Below are 9,216 nucleotides of genomic sequence, written 5' to 3' on the forward strand. Positions count from 1 at the left end.
TGCTTGCTCTGGAGGGAACTACTAGAACTGTTGGGTCCTTGTAAATTCTGGAGTGTGGTCTAGACCTCCTCTATCTGTTAAGTGTCTAGAGATAACTCTTGTTATGAATTGATACTATGCATAAAATTTAATTGAATTGAATTAAAACATTAATATGAAAAAGATATATATAATTGAGGCGGTGCTAAATCTACAATGGAAAAAAGAGGGCGGGGCACATTGGCCATGTAATGGAAAACACCAAAAGTCCTACCTGTCATCAAACCCATCAGCGTGCTGTATGTCGGCGGGTTCACCTGGACTGCCGAGCTGAAGCCGCCTGCTGAACCCCGTCTGGGCCGTCATGAGCCCCGCTCCCTGCAGCTCCAGTCCTGCAGGTACTATGCAGGGCTGTGCTTCAGCTCTAACCCCCAGAACAGTGTATGGTAAAGCCATCAGGGCCAGCGATCCTTTGAAGAGGGGGACCGAAAGAAACACAACAGCTCTGCATACGTTGCCGCGTCTCCCCTTTCCACCAGCCCCTTTTTTTTTCCTCTTCGAAAGAATTCCTGCAAGACCCTGTATAACTCTCTGCTTTTTCAATTTCTTTTCCCTCTGGCCTGCTGCCTGATCTCTCCCTACCACTCTCTCACCAGTCTCCTACTCATTACACTTAGCCCCGGTCTTTTGATTTTGCACTTGCTTTCAGTCTCAGTATAGATAGAAAGATAGCCTTTATTATTAGACTCACGCTCCATATAAACAACCCCAAAAGAAAGAAACAGCTACACAAGATAGACATTATCTTTTAATATTAATATTGATACTATTGACAGCGATACTCATAGTTTTGCCTCACCGGTCACACATAGTGTTTGTTTTCTGATGGCAAAAGCTGCACTGAGTCACCATTTTTCACTAAAAAGTGAGTTTTGTGCTACAAAACTCACTTCACAGCTTCACCATGGAACACTTTACACATGTGCCTACAGATGCACTGGAACAGAAGCTGGAACTGGACAGAAGTGGCTAAGTCACTGCCCCAATCCATATTATTTCATTCCCAAATACACACACATTTCCAGTGATTATTGTTTGTCATTTCAAGTATTTCCAGTGTGTGTGAGTGAGTGTGTGTGTGTGGGGTGTACATGGAGCGTCACACATGCTGCTCCACTCGGCATCAGGCCCATTTGGTGGTCATCCTCTCAGGAATGTGAAGACTGCAGTCAACTGATGTTGTCCTGTGTGCTCACTAATGTCATAGTCATGGCAATATTGTCATGTAAATATTAGGTTACACACAGTTGTCGGAAATTAGTGTGAGTCTGCATCAGTGCAAAATGTGCATGTTTTTGTGTTGATGTTTACTGTGTTGGAAACTTGCATGCTAAGTAACATTATTCAATCATTACTCATTAAAAAATGTAAGTGTTGACACTTTCAATGAAGCTTGTCACTATAATGCATTATAAACACAGACCCAATGTGTTTTTATCTGCTTGTAATGCTCTATAAGTATAGTTATACGCACTCATGAATAATCACAGTGCTTTATAACTTGAATCATAACACATTGTAAATCAGGGTGGCAGTAGCTCAGGGGTGGCAGTAGCTCAGTCCATAGGGAGTTGGGTTGGGAACCGGAGGGTCACTGGTTCAAATCCCCGTATGGACCCAAAAAGTTGGGAGCGTGGATTGGTGGCTGGAGAGATGCCAGTTCACCTCCTGGGCACTGCCAGGTGCTCTTGAGCAAGGCACCGTACCCCCCCGACCGCTCAGGGCGCTGGTTCAGCTGGCAGCCCACTCACTCTGACATCTCTCCATGTATAGTGCATGTATAGGTCCTGAGCATGTGTGTGTATTTCAGGCCTGTGTGTGAGTACTAACAAAAAGTGTGTACACAGAGTGTAGTGCAGTAATTTCCCCATTGGGGACTAATAAACAAATTATCTTATCTTATCATTTTGATAATGACTTATAAAGTCAAGTATCATAATACTCGTAATACATGTAATTGCTGGTTACTTTGTGTCTATGATGCTGGTGATGGTGTGGCTCTGTACTACTGCTGTGTTATCAGAGTAAAGGAGTTTGGACTTGTGACCATTCGTGCCCCCAAAGTATGGCACCCACGACAATGGGGTACAGGTCATGGAGTGTCGACGAAGGAGACCCGCGCTCTGTGCCCAATCCCAGAATTCCTAGGGCTCAGCAAAAGCAAACCATCTCCCCCGCAGCAACAGCCAAACCCACGGAGGGACCTGCGTTGTGTACAGCTGAATGACAAAGTCCTCGTAGAAAAATGGAAATGCTGTTCCGAGAAGCCAGGAAATGGTTCCACATGTGCGTTTGCACGCCCCGGACAAGACAACGTTAATGTGGAAATAGGGGGCGGCAGCGGCATTCGACAAAAGGTTAAACAAGAAGTAATTGGCTCAAGGAACTAAGCAAATGGCAGAATTAAGATCCCAAAGGAGCGTGAATAACCGGCGCTAAGGACAGACCAGTTGGAAAGAAGATGGCTCATGATTGCCGAGTATGATGTCTAAGTCTCTCGGAAGCCCTTGTCCGTTGAGCTCGACGTGACGTGAGCAACCTGTCTGAAAGATGTGAGTCTTCTGGTAGCAGTGCCAAGAAATCAGAACCATACCTGGTCTTGCAGAGAAGGAGAGCGTAGGTACATGATAGGAGATAACCTGGCACAGGTGTACTAACTAACATTCTAGTCGATGACATTTCATTTTACATATAGTATCAAGTCATAACAAGTTAGCTTGAGACACGGTAGTTCTAGACTACTCTAATTTCAAAGGACTCAACATTTCTAGTAGTTCCCCAAGAGTACGCAGTGCGACAGTAGCGAGAAAAATAATTAGCCAAAATAACCCGATTGATTCCACACAAGCAAGTAAAATCTCTACTCAAATGAATTTTGAGGTGTCTTTTTCAATTTTACAACATTTGGAGAAAAATATAAAAAAGATATATTTGAAATAGTATTGAGCAAAAGTTGATATATTCCAGTCTGTGATTATCATCAACATCCATTCCTTTAATTTTAGTCTCAATAATTCCTAATTTCTGCATTTCTAACTCAAACATTAGGTATAATTTCCTATAAATGAGGTTTATTGACCACAAATTCCCAAATAAACTGTAAAACTAAAGTTGATAAGTTAGTGTTACATGTGTTAAACGTCAAAAAGAAAGTGGCAAACATTAAAAAAAAGTGAAGAAAAAAGGGACAAAAACATAAGAAAAAGGTAAAACCACTGATTAAAAAGCGTCAACAGAAGTGTTGATTTTCCAGGGTTAACCGGTAAATATTAACCATCGGACCTCCATCACTATCCTCCTCCTCCTCGCTATTGGTTGTCATGGCTGCTCTGCACTGATCTTTCATATTACGGTATGATGTCATGCACACACATGCATATGAGGGGTTCTCTCTCCTGGACTTGCTGTAATCTTGTTTTATACACAAAGGACAGGTAGCGAGGTGTTTAGTTGACATCATTTATCTGTAAACCAATCAACAGCCTCCTGCTCATTTACACACTCAATGAATTGATTCCACTCCGAGGTGTGGTTCTGAAACACCTTTCTCTCTCTGAAACACATACATGCATGGAGCTATGGCGGGAAAATGTAGGACCAGTTGGGATTGAAATCAATTGGATAGAGCCCACCTCATTCACTCACTCACACACACACACACACACACACACACACACACACACACACACACACTCTCTCTCTCCTCAAACCATGTGTCCATCGGTGTGAACCAAGCAGCTCCTTTACTCACCACCTGTGGGAATAGTTTCCCACGCTGGTTTAGACTCGCCGACCTCACCGCCTCGCCCACGCTTGCACATGTGTGTGTGGGTGGGTAGGTGAGTAGTACTACGTGTGTATTTGTGTTTTTTAGTACTATATGTGAGTATGTGTGTTTTTTAATTAATTACTGAATATCAATGTGCATATAAAATGCTTTATTTGTGTGCTAATATGTGCAACTTGTGCCGGCCTATATGCATTCTTGTGTATGTCTCTATTTAGAAGTATAGTAGAATATTATGTAATTTTAACATAATAGTTGACACGTGTCTTTGCTTTTCAGTCTGTGTGTGATGTGTGATGTTTTTAGGTGTCTTTGATAAATGCATCTTCATTTGTTTCCACACATGTGCTTCTATATGTGGCATTCATGTACAGTATGTAAGTGTGTGTTAGTGAGCATGTATGCATGCGGTGTGCATATGCCCACAGTCTGGTTGCTGCATCGCTCTCAGACATTCTCTAAGCTCAGATGATTGTGTGTGTGCGTGTGTGTTTCTCCCATGTCTGTCTTTGCCACTGCCCTTCATTCAGACCACAGCTGTAACTCAGACTCAGTGGTTATACAGTGGGTGGGTGACCCTAGTTACCCTGTGTTTGACGCCACAGAAACAAGTTTTTTTGTGTGTGTGGAGCATGTGAAAAGCAATCCGACTACATCCAGAGGACCGACGTGAACATGGCAAAGCCCGTTCCCCACAGGCTGTCCTGAAACACCGATGTATGCAGATATTTCTTGATTTCTTTAAACTTTAAAAAGCTGCGCTCTCCCGATACCACAGTCAGGATAGTCCGAAAAATCCTGAGCACTGTCCAACAGTTGGAAAATATCTGCTTTGGAGGAAATGGAGCAAAGTGCTGCCCCTGTGGTATTAGCTCTTCGAATAGGTCCTGGGCGCTCTCAATCAGCATCTTCCATCGCACACAGTTTAAAATGCACCAAAATGCATTGATGGATCTCTGTCAAATATCATGAGTGTGTTCAAGACCTACATGCAGTGTCCTCAGATCACTTCTTTTGTCTCAGTCAGACACAGTGGGGCTGTCAACTCATTCCAATGCAATCCAAGCCGCTGTGATATTTGATGAGCTCGGCCGGGATGCTCTGGATCGGGACCAATTTGGTCGTCATTTAAAATCTACATTCAACTGACATGCGGCGCAAGAACGGGACAGTTAGTAAAAGATTGTGGGTGGGGTTACAAAATGCACGGTCTCCTGGATAAAAGTTCGGTCTTTATAACAATACTCGCTACTGTTGACGCTCTATTTCATTTTGCAGTAATGTTGCTAAAGCATCAACATTAAATATTCAAAATATTCAGACATAATACAATAAACTGTTATGTGAACATTATTACAATATTAGGATGGATTTATGTTTATTGCATGAATCTATCTGTGTAGGTACAGGTACACGCGGCCAGGAGGGGGGCTGGCATCTCGCTTATATGTGTGTGTGTGTGTGTGTGTGTGTGTGTGTGTGTGTGTGTGTGTGCGTGCGTGCGTGTGTGCGTGCGTGTGTGTGTGTTGAAAAGTTACAGATAGATAGATTGATAGTTCGAGATACTTTAGTTATCCAGAAGGAAATGAACGTGTCCAATAGCTTATACACAACATACATACACACAGACACATGACATCCATGCACACATACGTAGTACAAAAACACAAAGGAAGATATCAGTAGTGTATCCTTACAGTAAAGTTAGATTGTAGCATATTTAAAGGAGCCGTGTGCAAAAGAATTGCATAAAGGTGCAATGGTATCATAGTGCAAGAGAGTGTCAGTGCAAGTACCTTGCCAGTGCAAATTCTACATCTATTTAAGATGACACAATATATCAAAAGTAGAATAATCATTAACTATACATGGAAAAGACTTGAAGAAATGTTTTAGTAAAGTAGAAAACTGTCCATGCAGACAAAAATATCAAGCGTAAGTAAGTAAACTTTATTTATAACGCACCTTTCACAGACAACAAGGGTCACAAAGGGCTTTACACTAAAAACAAATAAAACAGCAACATATAAAATACTAAGCCATGTTGCTAGAAAGATGTGTCTTCAGGTGTTTTTTTTTAAGTTTCCACAGAATCCAAAGCTCTCAAGGCTAAAGGGACACAGAAGGGGCCACAGAAAAGGTTTCAAAACGGGTTCTGGGGACTGTTAAATGGTCTTGGCCTGAAGACCTCAGGGAGAGACCAGACTGTGTTGACCATGCAGGCGAGCTAGCAACATTGAAGTCAATTAACAAAATGTTAACATGACACAAAACTCAAAACCGCTTAAATTTGGCTGTCTAGTTGCATACAGACCAACAAATGACCCCCTGTATCCGTACCACCACTCCGACTTACACTGTTAGAGAAGTCTGTAGAACATGGGCTGATATACTGCGTTAAGGAATTTTCTGCACTGATTTTTTTCCCTATTTTAATTCTTGGATTTTCGGATGTTGTGTTTGAGATCTGCTGTGAATTTACAGAATTTCCCGTTTCTGGATTAACAGAAATGTTCATCAATTTGAGACCTGAGATCTGATTTTCTCGCAGGACGTTCCTTCATTTCTTACAGTGTCCAACAGGTCTCAGCACTTCAGAGAAACCGCAACAGGGTGGAGGTGCTCTGCAGAATGATCTCAAACACCGCTTCACTGTCAGACTCAGGGTCAAATAGATCCAGAGAATTCAGATCCATCTAGAAAATTCTATATATATTATAATTTTTTATCTTTCTATTAATTTTTACTGTTTCAGCGTACCTTTTGAGGGACATGCACGTAATTTTTTTGGTATCTATAATTATATCATAAGTATCCTGTTTTCTTGTATAATTACATCAGATGTATTTACTCATTGTTTATGGGTATGCTCTTATGCTTTGGCAACACAGATGGATTTTTTGTCAAGCCAATAAAGCAACATGAAAATGAAATTGAAAGAGATCCAGGTGTTAGAGCAGAGGCAAACAGGAGTTGCTGCTACGGCCCCTGTGCTGGCTTTAAGTGGTCATATGGAATGAGTTTTACTAGCATGTGTTCCACGAAGGAGGGTACATTTGGTCAAACCCAGCAGGGCAATCAAAGACCTACTGGATTTGAGACTGGGAATGTCTGTATGTTCATAAATGCCAGTGGGTGTGTCTCTCTCTCTCACTCTCTCCGTCCCTCTCTCTCCAGATGGATAAACAGTTGAAGGCACACACACACACCTCCTGACTGGGGCCTGAGAAAGTGACTAGAGGACCACGGAGTTACTTGAGACTTCTGGCTCAGCTGTGTCTATTATTTGGACGGTTGTAATTGTTTTTGAGTCTAAGCAGGACAACAGGGAGCTGACAGCGGCTCAATGTAGTGTAGTACTAATGGGACGTAGTCACCCACAGGAAAGTACACAAATTTAGACAGCATCAGTGTTGGTTTGAGACTAGTCTCTCGTTCCCAGACCTTCCTCCACGGTTCTGAGGAGGAGGGTCTGGCTAGTCCACACAGCATTCTGGGATGGGAGAAAACATGCTCTGGTTTATTGTGCTGCTTTAAACCAATCACAATTGTCTTGGTTGGCGCTAATGCCATACAGAGCCACGGTGCCTCTGTAAAGCCGCCTCGGTAAGGAACTTGTTTTGGTCAAACGTTCAGAAGTAGTTGTGATCGTGCGAGAGAAAACTCTGATTGGTCAGATAGTCTAGCTAGCTGTCTGGATTTACCCTGCAGAGATCTGAGGACCAGGTAACCATAGTCCTCGGATTGGACAGATAGTCTAGCTAGCTGTCTGGATTTACCCTGCAGAGATCTGAGGACCAGGTAACCATAGTCCTCAGATTGAACAGATAGTCTAGCTAGCTGTCTGGATTTACCCTGCAGAGATCTGAGGACCAGGTAACCATAGTCCTCAGATTGGACAGATAGTCTAGCTAGCTGTCAGGATTTACCCTGCAGAGATCTGAGGACCAGGTAACCATAGTCCTCAGATTGGACAGATAGTCTAGCTAGCTGTCTGGATTTACCCTGCAGAATTCTGACGACCAGGTAACCATAGTCCTCAGAACCACCAGAGGTTAGAACGCCAACACAAAGAAAGCCCAAGGCAACACATATCCGGCCTAAATGAGTGAAATCCGGGGGGAATTCCTTTTGCTTCCTCAGTCTTGGCGTTCTAACCTCTGGTGGATTTATAAGGACTATGGTTACCTGGTCCTCAGATCTCTGCAGGGTAAATCCAGACAGCTAGCTAGACATTCTGTCCAGTCAGATTTTTCAGCAGCACAACTAAAACTACTTCTGAACGTACACATGTTCCACCAAAACAAGATCCTTCCTGAGACTATTTAGCAGAGGGACTGTCTCGCGCACAGCTCCGCCCATGATGATTGTGATTGTTTTTAAAAAATGCCAATAAACCAGAGCATGTTGTTCTCCCATCCCAGACCCGCCTCTGCAGCGCTGTGGAAGACGGTCTGGCAAAGGGAGACTAAACAAATAATATTAAATAAGGGGTAAACATTTCTTTTTAGCAGAAGTTATGAGTTTTAACCTTGCAAAATGATGGCGTTGCACTCTTTATATATATTTTAAACTGATGTTTTTACCTTGCTTTTATGATCTTACCTGTGGCACTTGGAGGGTTGTCTTAAATGTTAAATACATTAGAATTCAAATCTATTATTGTTAATAAAACAGTCTTAAAAGGTGCCCTTCTTTCACCTAAAAACGTCTCAGACCATATTTTTGGGGGGCTGCAGCCTGAGACACTAAAAGCACACCTATGCCTAACGAGGTTAAGGGAAGAGAGAGAGATGATGGAGGGAGGAAGAGCAGAGGGAGGAGGGAGGATGGCAGATGGCTGCACATGGAATGATGGAGGGAGAGAGACGTGGAACCAAGGTAGTGAACTGAAGACAGGGGGGTTGGATGGGAAAAGGAGGATGATGGTTAATTAAAGGAGAGAAATGTGAAACTTCAACGGGAACACATTTCTAAGGGAAAATACTGTAGTTGCAATGAAAACTGGAATACAAACTAAAACACCACAAACTCAAATCCAGTCATTTCATTTCACCACAACACCACAAAAGTCCGTTTGAGTGATGTAATCATCACAGCCAACATGATGTCAGCGTTTATTTCTCACTATTATTTCTCTTTATTTATCACTCATGTAGCTCAGCGTGAATTCTTTCAGGCAGACCTAACTTTTAATCAGTGCTCTCCTAAATCAATTCAGCTATTATCCTAATAAATGTATGTTTTTGCTGTACATATGCAACTAGTCTCTCCTGATTTAAATATGATACTAAGTGTTGAAATGTAATTGTTTCTTTGGAGATTGCCACTTTTTAAGCCCCTTGAGGGTTTTTCGCAAATTTTCCATCACATCTTTTTGTGAAACATGT

This window comes from Etheostoma cragini, chromosome 17 (genome assembly GCF_013103735.1).
Source record: "Etheostoma cragini isolate CJK2018 chromosome 17, CSU_Ecrag_1.0, whole genome shotgun sequence".
NCBI classification, from domain to species: domain Eukaryota; kingdom Metazoa; phylum Chordata; class Actinopteri; order Perciformes; family Percidae; genus Etheostoma; species Etheostoma cragini.